The sequence below is a fragment of the Monodelphis domestica genome, chromosome 7, assembly GCF_027887165.1.
Source record: "Monodelphis domestica isolate mMonDom1 chromosome 7, mMonDom1.pri, whole genome shotgun sequence".
Taxonomy (NCBI): Eukaryota; Metazoa; Chordata; class Mammalia; order Didelphimorphia; family Didelphidae; genus Monodelphis; species Monodelphis domestica.
In genome coordinates, this window is record NC_077233.1 from 42,409,674 (window position 1) to 42,423,157 (window position 13,484).

At 37.4% G+C, this 13,484-nt stretch overlaps 1 pseudogene; it reads right to left on the minus strand.

Annotated features, from left to right (window-relative positions):
* Positions 1-9,903: 9,903 nt before the first annotated feature.
* LOC100021950 (transcription factor BTF3 homolog 4-like) lies at positions 9,904-10,478 on the minus strand (annotated as a pseudogene).
* Positions 10,479-13,484: the final 3,006 nt, after the last annotated feature.

Sequence of the window (13,484 nt, forward strand, 5' to 3'; positions counted from 1 at the left end):
TCTGTTGTTTGCTCATATTCTGTTGTTTGCTCATATTTTCCCCTTCTTTTCTCCCTGAAGTTGCCTGCACTCTTGCTCCTCTCGTTTTGGACTTTTCTGTCAGCTTTCACACTTGGAGTTTAGCAAGGCACTCAGAGAAGTCTGTGGGGGAGGTGTATTGGAGTTTGAGCTTTCCTGCCCTCATAAGGATTGATGAGATTAAGCCCAGCTGAGTTGATCTTGCAGAGCTGGATGTGCCCTGAGGTCAAAACCTCAAGAAGGGGGAGGGGGGAATATGCAGTGTCTCTACTGCTGTGACTTGGCTGCCTCCTCTGTGCTTCTCCTCAAGCTGCCTCCCTGCTGTCCATGTTTGAAGCCCTGAGTCTAGCACAGTTTTGCCCACAAGGTATTCCCTACAGACTAGTGCCCCTGCCCTTCCAGAAATTCCAGCCTCTGTTGGAGGTTCAGTACTGTGGGTGGGGAAGGGTCCTGGGACCTTCTTCCTTCCCCTTACACCAAGTGTTCTTGAATTCAGGCTTTTGGGGGTGTACCTTTTAAATTGAGTCCAGCAGGAGGGTTCCTTTGCTCTGTTCTGTTGTTAGAATTGGTTTTCAGTCAACTAGGAGCATTTGTTTTTTAATTGGTTAGGAAGGGTTTTCAGCGGTCTGAACTTTTGCTACCTCTATGCCACCATCTTGACTCCGCCTCTCCTGATGTTTTTCTTAATACTTTTCCCACTCTTTTTTTTCCTCTTGAAACTGTTGTTTCTTTAACTCAATGATGCTAACTAAAATCTCTACAGAAATACCTAATGCAAATTTTTGTATTTGTAGGTGACATAAGTAAACTCATAATAGTTATAGAAGGATGGGGCTGTAGGGATGAATTAATCTAAATTATTTTATTTTACAGGTAAGACTTTGGCTACCTCACTCAGCCACTCTCCCAACCATATGCAGAGAATAAATGGCAAAGACATAAACTGAAACAAAGTCATAGGTCAGGTACTTATAAATAGATAAGTTTTAGAGACCACTTAATTCCATCACCTTATTTTATAGATGCAGTACATGAGACCCAGAGTGGCTGAGTGATTTGCCCATGACATAAGCAATGGGTGGCATCCTGGGGACTAGAATTCTGGTCCTCTGACTCTAAATCCAGTGATCCTTCCCCTAAGCTATGCTCCCTGCTGAAGATTTTGTCTTTATAATAAGAAATCAGCAATCTTTCCTCCAAAGTCTAAACATGTCACAGTGGAACATGTCTAAAGTTTCAAAGAATTAGTTGCTCTGGTAAATGTAATTAATCGATGATGTATTATATAAGAAAATAAAATATACCTGAATAACATCAGGCAGTTATACACACATCCATATATATGTCCCATACCATTTGAGTCAAATGATTCTTGGGAAACTAACTGAAAACAACTGATGATGAAGATGAATAAATAGATAGATGAGAGAGTAAGGCAGAGAGAAAGTGTAAGAGAATAGTATTTTATCATCATGAAATTAATGATTTAGCATTTGGGAAAAGACTGACCAGCTTTATCTAGGAGCACATTTGGTATTGAATCATATACTGAAACAACATTTCAGTGTTTCCTGGACTTAATGAATTCCAATGTCTAGCAAAGTATAGACAATAATTTGAAAGCTCAGTGTATGATGGTAGCCCAGAAAAAGAATATTGCAACTTGCTAATGATACAGCCTCTTCTCAACACTCAAATATTATAGAGGAGATAAAGTTTTGGTTTGAAAAGAGAAAAGATTTTGGCATTCTATTTAGGCATAAGGGAATGAAACTAAAAGGGAAGTTCATCAATAAAATAGTAACTAACTTTTGAATAATGGCTTTAGAATTCAAAAACATTTCACATCCAATACTTCATTTGAACTTCAAAGCAACAAGCCTGGGAGAGAGAAATTGAAGATATCATCATCATCATCATCACTATCATCATAGGAAAGACATTGAACCTGAAATGTCATAGTTACATGGAACTCATAATTGATGAAGCTTCTTCTACCTCACAGGTAAATAAGTTCCCTTAAATTTAAACTTAGAGAGTTGCCTGGGACACTGAGCAGTTAAATGACTTACCATGTGACCAATATATATTAGAGACAGGAACTGAATTCATCCCTTTCTGCCTCCAAGGTCACCTATCTGTGAACTATGCCATGGCACCTTTCTACATTGTGAGAATGATTCCAATTATTCTTATTAAAGTTGACTGATTAAAAAAAAAGTAAAAATAAGAGAGTTGTAATGTCTTCTCCATGGTCTCTGAGATAGTACCATGGTGAGTATTTAAATCTAAGAAACTCCCAATTATTTCCCTAGAACCTGTCAAGAATATTTTCCTTCTGCTCCATGATAGTTCTTTTATAAATGCATCTTACCAACGAGTAAAGTCAGCCCTCAGCAGAATTAAGTAAGCAATATTTATTTTCATTGACCTAATTCTCAACCACTACTTCATGATTATTGACCTTTCTCCCTCTTGGTTACTGCTTCTTTCCTCTTGAACAAGCTATTAATATATTCATCATACTTTCTTCACCATTCTCAAAGTCAACAACATCTCTATAGAAAGTACCTTAAACTCACTTTCAGTTAAATGTATAGGATTAATAGGTGAATATTTTAATAACCTATGATGTTGGTGATTTGGGGACTCTCTCCATGGCTAAAAATTATTATTCTCTGACTTGATAGTCTGTGAGTATTTCCATAGATAAAATTTTTATCATCCATCAACTATCTTGAAAATGAACTACAAATTTGGCTAAGTTCATCATTGGGTAACATATATACTGACTGTCATTTGGTCTATGGATGTCCCACTTTGGCAATACTAATCGAGTTTTTGGGTCTTCAGTAATGTTTTTAAAACTCAGGATTGCTGAAATTCTAAATTGAGGCTTTGGGGAAGAACTTGAGTGTACTTTAATGACTAATAAAAATGTTTATATTGTCACTCTTTCCCTAATAAGATTTACATAATGTGAAAATATTCTGCAGTGCACCTCTCCAAAAACCTTTGAATCTACTATATAGATATAATATTATATATGCATAAATATAAAATAATATATAGAGAGTTATAATTATAGGAGACCACAGACCTCAGAAACAATATCCATAATACTCTTGAGGAATATTAAAAAGTATTATTTAGCTTATGAAGAGTAACTAATAAATCAGGAAAATGTACCTTCATACAGGGTGTGAAGATTGGATTTAGCTATCTCCTGATTGTAACAATGAAGGTACTTAGCTCTTCCTTTATTGGGAAGATTGAATTGTAATCCATAATCTATTTTTAGATTTTAATCCCCAAAAGGTGATAAATCAGTATTTTAAGTAGATCTACCCATTTTAACTACAAAAGGTGTTAAGTAACTACAAAAGGTAAACTTACCAAAAAAGATGTTAAGTAACTAAAACACATGAACTAACCAAAAAAGGTGTTAAGTAACCCAAAAGGTATAATCTAACCAAAAAAAGTGTGATCTAAAGAGTGGGCAGTCCTGGAGAAAAGTGTCTGCTCTGATTGGTAGATGTGAAATTGGGGGGGGGGGCTGACACAAAAGAAAAAAGATCTTTAAAAGAGGACCAGAGGCGAGAAGAGGATATATTTGATTCAAGATTTGAGTTGGATGGAGGATTCTCTGACTCTGAGTTGGACTGGAGGAACTGGATCCCTGGAGGAATTCATGCAGGAGACCTCATATTGATTTTCCATTTTAGATGGTCACTGTTGGTGAGTGAAAGGCTGACTTTGTGGCCCTGCCTTTCTGGAGGTGTGAAGCCTCCAGGAAAGGCCCATTGTCTTGAGACATTTTTCCCCTGGCTGGGGCTTAGAAATTCTAACTGATCTCAGAAGAAGCCAGATCCTAATCTGTCTGTCTGTCTGTCTGTCTGTCTGTCTGTCTGTCTCTCTCTCTCTCTCTCTCTCTCTCTCTCTCTCTCTCTCTCTCTCTCTCTCTCTCCCTTTTCTCTCTTCCTTAATACCTTCCCTCTATTGTAAATAAGTTTCAGAAATTCCATTTACTTTACTAATTCATTTGGGATTTAGAAATTAAATCCTTAGTGACCACCTATATAAATATTCAGAGTCCAATCACAATAAAATTTCACAATGGTTAGTCCTAACCTGGCTCAGTTTCTCTGCTTTTTTCTCTATGGATTTCTGTACCAACTACCGCAATCCTATTTCGTCCTTAAGATGGAAATACCCTTATATCTCTGGCCTCCCTTCTTTAATTTGTAAGTACTCATCTGGAATCTCCATTTGATGAAGTACCCACACTAATTCTATTCACTTCTAACACTATTTATCTCTCAGATTTGACTCTTCATGATTTTAGAACTCCTTGCCACCCTTTGTCTTCCAGCTTCTTTGCTATGTTGTCTCCTCCTCCACCCATCCCTACCCTCATTAAAATATAAGCTCCTAGAAGTCAGGAACTCTCTTTCATTTTGCCTGTATTTTTATTTCCACTTCCTAGCACAATGTCTGGCACATAGTAAATGCTCAATAAAAGATTTATCTAAACTCATTACATTTAGCCCCAGGATTTTTAGAAAAATGGTGAATTCAAATATCACAGATATTTCCAGACATTGCAGGAAGTCATTTAATTATGTTTCTCATTACTTTTTTGACCAGGTGAAAAATTAGGGTGAAATACAATGAAATCCACCCAAGAAAAAGCAGGTGATTTAATAACTGAGCAACTCTCAGAACAAAAAGAATAATGATTAAATTACTAATTTCATTGATATCTGAATTATCAATGTCAAATAGTACTGATGGAAAAGAGAAGATTGTCTAAGAGAAAACTTTTGGGGATACTCACATTTAGTGGCCTGGCCCTGGGTGAAGAAATACCGAGTAAAGGTCAGACATCTAGGAGAAAAACCAGGAAAGAGTTGTGTCCCTAAAACTTAGAGAGAAGGAACAATATTCTCATAATTATTGAAGCACTGAGCTAAGTGCTCAGGATACAAAGAAAAGACAAAGACAGTCCTTGCTTTTGGGGATCTCACAATTTAATGAGGGAGACATGTCAAAATTGTAGACACGACTTTTATGGTGTACACTATATGCAGCATAAATTGGAGCTAATCAACAAAGGGAAGTCACTAGAAAAAAGAGGAATCAAGAAATAGTGCCAGTGGAGGATGAGTTTTTCATTAGAACTTGGAGGAAGGCAGGAAATCCAGGAGGTAGAGCTAAAGGGAGAGAATTTCAAGCATTGGTGACAGCCATGGGAAACACATCAAGTCTGGAAGTACAATCTTGTTTGAAGAACAGCAAAGGTGTCGGTGTCATTGGATGGTAAGAATACAATGTGGGGCAAAAGGTAAGAACATTTAAAATATAGGGAGACAGGTTATGAAGAACTGTGACTGGTAAACAAATATTTTATATTTGATACGAGAGGTGTAGAGGTGTAGAGGGCTACTGGAGTTCATAGAGAAGGGGAGCTGAAGTGATCAAATCTAGGTTTTGGGGAGATTTCTATGCCAGCTAACTGGAAGATTAACTGGAATGTGAAGAGACTTGTTTCACACAGACCACAGACCCATCAGAAGACTTTAGCAGTAGAGGTTTTTTTGAAGATGAGATGATGTGGGTATGATAGAAGCAAGAAAAAGGGAATAATCTGCTCAGAGATGAGATGAAATGGGATCAACTTGCAGGTAAAGGTGTTTATTTGGTCAGGAAAAGGGTCACATCTTCATGTGAGACAGGAATGAAGCAAGCAGGATCAACAAAAGGCATCTCCATGATGTCAGATGAGTAGAAGAGGAGACGTGGTTCTCAAATTTGTCTCAATTTTTTCAATAAAATTTGTGGGAATTACCAGTTGAGAGTGTTGGGGGAAGATGGGCTAAGGAAAGTATAAGGAACAGTGAAAAGTTTTGGAAGATGTACTTTTTTTTTAATTGGATAGAGAATGAATGAAGCTAGTGTCCCCAACCATTTTGTGTTCAGAAAGGAGACAGACAAGCCCCATGTCCTGAATCTGGATCCCCATCACTGAAATGGGTCTGAACCAGTCCCCAATGTGGGCCCTCCAGTAAATACAGATTTCACTGACCCTTACATCCTTGTCTTCTGGCTCAAAAGGAATCTTGCCTCCTTCTTTCCCTATGACAAGGGGCCTAAGCCCTGTCAAGTCCCAGCATTCCCAAACAAGGTCTGCCTAGCATTATTCATCCTGAAGGATACCAAAAGCTAAGATCCATGGGGCCAGCAGCATCTCTACCAGTAGCAGTAGAACCCCTGCCTCCTCCCCATCACTAGAGACTTTCACTTCTCTGACCTGTAGGCTGAAGTGAAAATATCTAGGACTCATTTGGAGGGCTTTGAAAAGAAAAAATTGTCTCTCTTGAGGAGGTGAAAAGAAAACTTACATGCAATAATGTACGTTATTTGTTGGAAATCTACCAGCTGATATTACTAAACAGGACTTTAAAAGATCATTTGCTAAATATAGAGAACATGGTGATGTCTTGATAAACAAGGGCAAAAGGATGCAGATTCCTCTATCTAGAATCTAGAGCCCTAGTAGAAACCACAAGAGCAGAACTTCATAATAGACCCATGACAGGGCAATAGCTTCCCATTCTTCTTGCAATACATGCTACTGCCCTCTCTGTACCAAATCCTTCACCTTAGTTTTCCAATTCATTGGTGGAAGCAGTATTTGATCAATCTGTGTCTATTGAAAGGGCTCAAAATTGTTGATGATGGAGGACCATTTCTACAGAAGGGCATTGCTGAATTCCCTTCTAAAACCACTGGAAAAATTATTTGAACAGGGTAGTGGAGTGTTTTCATTGTGGAACCACTTGAGCAACTAGAATATGAGTATCCTGAAAAGTTTGCTAGGAAGAATCCAAAGTATTGAAAGTAGAAAGAATCCTCCCTGTTTTGTTCATCATGGTACCTTTGAATTTCAGCATTTCATGAGATGGAAGTCTTTAGTTGAAATGGGAAAGCAGCAGGATGAGCAGGTTGAAAAAAAATATGAAATATGCAAAAGATTAAATGGATAGTGAAATGAAAGATGCATATCATGGACTTCAGGCAAACGTTTTACACCAAGATCTAATGAGGAAATGGAGAAACTTCATAATCAAGAAATGTAAAAACTCAAAGAAATATAATTAAGGCAAGATGAAAACAGGATAGAAGAGAAGAAATGATGACTTTCCAATGTGAGATTGAAGAGTAAATGAGATGCCAAAGTAAGAAAAGTTATACTCACATGGGATGGATCCATACTAAGAATGGTTGGAGCAGGAGCAATGATTTTGAAAAAGTTCTGTGTCTCAAGAAGCCAGAAAATTCCACCTTTAGATAGTAGTGATATAGGTATTGAAGCCAGTCCTAGAGTTCCACCAAAAGTCCTCAGTGGTTCCATATTGGGAAGTGAAAAAAATCTTGAGGGCTCTGGGCAGGAAAGAGCTGGTACTTTGGATACACAGGGTCATAAAGAAATGAATATAATGGGGCCTGCAACTATAGCAGAATAGGGTAGAGGGAGAGAAGAATAAGAAAGCCTGAACAAAAGACCCTAAATTTAGGCTTTCATTCCAATTTGTTTTTTGTCTTTTCTTGTTTAGACATTAACCTTTTCAATTATTTCATTTTAATGAGAAAGCTATATTTTTATGGATGTTGGAAGTTTATTAACCTGAATCTGTTTAGGCCAGTAAAATTATGTAATGTAGTGTTTCAAAAAGGGAGAAAAATCTATGTGGTTTTTAACATATAATTTCCTTAAAGTTATGGCAGTGTGTCTTGTGCCACTGAATTCCCTAAAATATACCATTTTTACTGCGCTTCAACTCAATAAGGGAAAAAAAATACCAGCTATTAATTTGCTCTTCAGTTCTGCCTTTCATGCATCTATCTTATTAGGTCAGGAAATATACTTTGCAAGTTTTTTGACCTTTGAAAGGCACTTTTAATTTGTGTGAAGATGTATTTGTAGTCAAGTTTTCTTTTCACAAATGCTCCTAATTTTAAAGTAGTAATGGATCCTGAAATAACAATAATTATTCACATGCTGTTCATTATGTACATTACATAGCATTAAAAATAAGTTATTGTGAATATTTGTAGATAGTGAAATACGTTGAGGTAGAACTGTAATTCTGCAAGAATACACATTAAGATTATGGAATGAATTTAGGGGAGAAAGGAGGGCTATTTTAAAAAAAGTATTTATATATGCATATACATATATACGTATACATATATGTATGGCTTTTAGACTATGTTTTATAGTTTTTCTTTTTTGTATAGTTATTTTAATTTTATAGTTAAGTTCATATATTATATAAAACATAATAGGAAAATGAACAAGTCTATAAAATCCATGGAGGAGTTTGGACGACAAACCACAAGAAATCTCTTGCTTTCTCTCTTTCTCTCTACCAGTGTCATCTCCAGACTTTCGGTGTATTCTTGATCTCCAAAGCTATCCAGGTTCAGAGTTGTTATGTGGGGAAGGTGAGCCATGGCTAGTTTGGACAATGGATAGGTGAGAGAAGCCTTTGCTTCAGGTTCTTACTTTTTCCTTCAACATGTGCTCCAATCAAGGACAGATTGGTCACAATGCAAAGCTTTCCTCCAAGGCTTTGAGGGAAATTCTAGTGAAGGAACAAAGTCCTGAGCCTTCAGAGGGGAGGAGGTCCAGGCAATGCAGCCTTTGGCCAATGAGCCCACCTAAACACTGTTCTACTCTCTGCATGAACATGGAGGGTCCTGTGAGCTATATCAGGGACATCCAACCCAGAGGTAAGTTTCAAAGCCAACAGCAGTGAAGTAGATCAAAGAAACCCTTTCAGAGCCAGCATCATCATTTCATAGGTTCCCATCGAATACAGGGAAAGGCTCTGGGCCCCATTCACTTCCAATTCAACCGAAGGCTGCCAGTTCCAAACTTGCTGGAAAGAGAGTTGTCTCTGTCCTTCCCAACAGTGAGGACTGTTGGGATGTCAAGCATGCCAGCTCCCTGGGATTTAAATCCACTGAATGCTACAATTAAAGGCAAAATGGAAGGTCAAGAATAGGTCTGTTGTTCTCCAGGACAAGAGAAACAACATTTTATAAAGAGAAGGGTCTAGAAGTTCACATAAGGCCAAATAGAGAACATCCTTCTTGGTCTAGATAAGAAGTGATAAGGAGCACTAACAAAGGCTGATCAAACCATTTTAAGACAAAAGGGGATAAGGGAACATCTAGGGAGAAAGAAAGTGAAAGAGAATAGAATGCCTTCAAGGTCTGACTGGGGAGTCAAAGGCAGCAAGACCAAAGGTGCCCCCAACCCATGCCCTAGCAGGAAGCCCATCCTCTATCTCTCAGAGACATCTTAAACACAGAAAACTTTTTGCAAGTACAATAATTAACACAGCAAATTGAAACCCAGTCTTGGATGTTGTGACGTCTTGAGTCCTTGAAGTATAGACAAGACACTCACTTTTCACTATTTCTGTGCACTACTGGGCAAAGATAAAAAGGAAGAGAGTTAAAGATCTGTTTTCTTTTTTCCTGGGGGAAGGGAGAGGATCAATAGAACTGTTATCCGATTTGTTCTCCACTGTACACACCTCCACACGCGGGCACACTCACGCATATGCACGCGATCACACACCCCTCAAAGCTGCACCAATACTTCGTATTTTAACCAAAATAGTCGATCCTGGGAGAAGTGCAAAATGCAGAATCAACTGACAGAAAAATGCTGGTCAAACCGCATCATTAATATACAAAATATTTCTATTACTCAACTATTAACAGGACACGTTCTCTGCCGCTGCACAGCTCCGGAGCCACCAGCTCCTTTCTCCAATCTAGTCCATGCCGGCCGCCAAGAACCATTGGCCTCTAGTTGGCTTCATTCTTTGAGGCTTCCTCAAAATGTTCCACAAGATCTCGTGCATCTCCTCCTCCTTCTCTTCGTCAATATCTTCAGACTTGGGTGCTTTGCTATCCAACACTTGCCGAGGGAGCTGTTCAGCTAATTTCCTAAAACTCGTTAAGCTGTCAGCACCAAGCTGGCATTTTGTGATTGGTTTGGCTTCTGCATGACCAGTGATTGCAACAGCGTTGGCTGAGGGAAGCCTGAACTACTGAATTGAATTGCTGAAATGAATAACTGTCCCGTCCTCTTTAATCATGTTCACCTCTTCCATACTGGCAATATTTTTCACCGCCTTTTTTTTTTTTGAGAGAACTCTGGAGTTTCTCGTCATCTGCTGTGGCCGTTCTATGCTGTCCTTTTTCTTTCTGCCAGCTGAACCCTTGCCTCCTATCCGGACCTGAGCTTGAAGCTTGGCTAATTTTTCTTGATTCATGCTTGGTAGTTCTGGAGCAGAGGTGGAGGGTTCCTCTGACGGTAGCACGCGGAGGGAGCAAAGTGAGTTTTTCTTTTAAAGTTCGGTAAAATAGGGTCTATTCTTTTACACCACCACCACCCGCCCCCAGACTAAACCCTAAAGAATGGTTCGTCTCAATTCCTTTTATGAATTATATATTGCTAAATGTGAAAAGACACAGAAAGAGAGAGTTAAGGAGGCAGAAAAGGGTTAGTTGTAGTTATGTAACAAATTCGGAGTGTTAACATGGTTTTTATGATTTTCTCCAGCTTTGTTTAAAAGCATACGGATTGGAGGAAAGAGATCTTTAGTGAGTTACCAAATGATTCTATCCTTGACTTTCTTAATACTCATTTTAATAAATGACTTAGATAATGTCATAAGAAAAAAAAAATTAAAGTCAGTGGGTCTGAAGACATTCGTCATCTGGTCTGAGACTGTGTGCAGCAGGATCAGCATGTTATTTACAAGCAAAAAGATCAACGCAATACAATGATTACAATAACAGGTTCAAGATGCAAAAATGGAGGAAAATGAAACTTGGTAATCCTAGTCTGAAGAGATTTCCTGTCATTCTGGTTGACTTCCTGAAGCTGGCTATGGAAGGAAATAGCTGAATCAATTAAGTTTGGTTGCTAGTTGTGGATTGGGTTGTGCTATAGTTGTAAATTTGGAAGATGTATTTTTAGGACTGGTGGTATTTTTAGTTTATTTGGGAGGATTGCTGGTGATTTTGTTTTATACTGCTGCCATGGCTATGGCTATGAAACTTGAATTGGAATTATTGTAACTTTTAGAATATTGTTGTTTGTCCTATTAATAGAATTAATGTGGTATTTCATTTCTGGGGAGGTTGAGGTAAGTACAACAAAGTTGATTTGATTGATTTTGTTGGGGATTTTTGTACCGGACAGGATTTCAGTGCTGTTTCATTGTTGTATTGTGTTTAGCTCTGTTAGGGTGGATTTTGTTTATTACTATTTATATTGCTTTAGAAGTTGTTCATGGGCATTAGTAAAATGAATATGAAGATGAGAATGATTGAAATCAGAAAGGATATAAAATATACTTTGATTAAGCATTTTTGAGTGGAAGTAACTAATGAGGACATTGTAGAATGTATGTTGGCTTGACCTTTAGATCCTATTTTTTTATATCACTTTAGATTGATTTAGATTTAGATTGATCAATTGATATGGTAGTTAACTGAATTAATTAAATTCAGCTACTTAAACTTTACTAGATGGAATTAACTCTTACTACAAAATCTGACCAGTTAGAGTTTCATCTTAATAATTATGCTTATCAATCAATAATAGTTCCCAACTCATAAAATAAACTTGCCACTACTCAGTATTTTCATGTTATGTTTTTAAGACAATTATGATGGAAGTTAAATTCATTATCAGGTTAACCAATACTCAAATCCTTAAATAAAAATAACATTTTATTTTTAAACTGTGAATGAAATTTCATGAAATTTCAAATAACTTTTTTGTGAAAATTTCAGACATTATTATCAAAAGACACTGTGGAATATGATCCTGTAAAAATAACCCCCTAAAACAAAACAACAACAAAAATAAACTATCATAATTTGTGACCTTTACCTAATGTACTCATGAAGTTAAAAAATTTCAAAGTTTAAAAGTTCTTTCAAAGCCAACATGTGACCTCTAAAGGAATCTCTATCGCATCATATCCAAAATATATTATTTAGACTCTAAATAGCAACCAGTAAGAAAGAACTTGCTTTGCAAAGGAGTTCATTTCGCTTATAGGAAGCCCTAATTTTTAAGGAAGTTTTTCCCCTGACCTCAAACCTAAATATGCCTCTTTATAACTTTCTGTCATTACTTCTTATTCTACTCTCTGAAGCCCAATACAATAGATTTAAACTAACCCATTCAAATTATTTGATGAAAGTTATCATATTGCACTGAGTTGTCATATTTCATGACTAAAATGTTTCAATTCTTTCACCTGATCCTCTTAAGGATGAACTCCTAGACTTTCACCATTCTGGTTGCCATTCTTTAGTTATTGTCCAACTTTGTGATGTCATTTTTAAATGTGATTCTTCTGAAGAATACAAAGATACTCTGAAAAATATGGTGGAATGCATTGGAAAAAAGAAAGGAAGAGGAGGGGAAAGTATAGCAGGTGAGGGAAGTAGAAGAGAGTTGAAGGAAGAAAAAAATATTTGGACTCAGGGAGAGTATAACCCAAGAATAAATTCCTGCCATTTCATATAGTTGGCTCAGATATTACAAAATTTGTATGTTTATAAGAAAGCAAGGACACATTGAATAACAGGGGGAAAAAACTTCCTAGTCAATTAAAGTTTTATTCAGTGTTTATTATGTTCTAGGAACTATGTGAAATATTGGAGATACAAGCAAAAGTGAAAAATATTCTCTGCCTTCAAGCAGCTAATAATTTAATAGTGGGAAAAAAAAACAAAAAAAGATGCTAAAAGGGGGTCATGAGAACAGAGAAAGTGTTACTGGAAAGGAAATAAAAAGATCATTTTTTGGGTTCTCCCCTAAAAAATGAAGATGGGAGGAACACTTCATTGGCCACCCTCTATCCTCTCCAGCATGAGGGAATTTGGGGTGCCAGATGCAAGGAATATTGAGGAAATATGAGTTTCAGAGTTGATGTGATCTTGAAGAGAGATGAGATTTCAGAGTGCAATCCAGAGGCATGAAGTGGATTAACCTTTCAATTTTGCATGAATTAATATTCAAGAAGGATTAGCGCCTTTGCTCCTCTGATGGCTTGCCAAGCACTTTTCAGGGATGTTTGTCCACCTTTTGTGTCCACCTGGTACTCAACTTTCACCAATAGCTCCAAGAAACTATGGCATGGCCCCACCCTCATAAATATCTTGGCTAAAGGTAACCAATGGGTCTAACTCAATTACTAAATTAGGGGGATATCTACCATAAACTCATGGAGATTACCTCTAGCAGAATGGTTGGAGAACCACTGGTTCCAATGGCCATGAAATTAGATGACTTAGACCTTGTGGAGTACTTAGGGGCTTGTCAGACCTCAAAGATGCCAAAATCAGCATCTTCATCTTGT